Source organism: Penaeus monodon, chromosome 16, assembly GCF_015228065.2.
Source record: "Penaeus monodon isolate SGIC_2016 chromosome 16, NSTDA_Pmon_1, whole genome shotgun sequence".
NCBI lineage: Eukaryota > Metazoa > Arthropoda > Malacostraca > Decapoda > Penaeidae > Penaeus > Penaeus monodon.
Window position 1 is genome coordinate 3,529,683 of NC_051401.1, and position 511 is coordinate 3,530,193.

The following is a 511-nucleotide window of genomic DNA, read 5'->3' on the forward strand; positions in this document are numbered from 1 at the left end:
GTCGGGTCATGGCGGTGGACGTCACGGAGACAGAGGCACGAAAGGTGAATGGAATACCTGCGGTTCTGTGGCCCCGGGAGCACTTGCTGGCGTTTCCTGTGTGTTTTGGGGGAGGAATACCGGAAGTTTGGAGATTTTTCTAGTCTTGGGGATTACTTTTTTCTCTCTCTCGTATTGGATAGTTTTTTTTTTTTTTTTTTTTGTCTTGCGTTTTTTTTTTTTGTTTTTTTTTTTTTGGGGGGGGGGGATTTTCTTCTCGTTTTGGAGAATGTTTCTCGTCTTGGGGATTTTTTTTCTCTCTTCTTAAGGACTAATTTTTTTTCTTGTCTCAAGCTTTTATTTCCTTCGTCCTGGTGATTTTTTCTCGTCTTAAGAATTCTTTTTTCTCGCCTTGGGGAAATTTTTCTTGACCCTCGGTGATTTACAACGTGGTTTTGGGGTGACCTAATCCTCACTAGGGTTACCTGTGTTGGCCATGCTGACCACCACATAAACACGGGTTACGCAATTT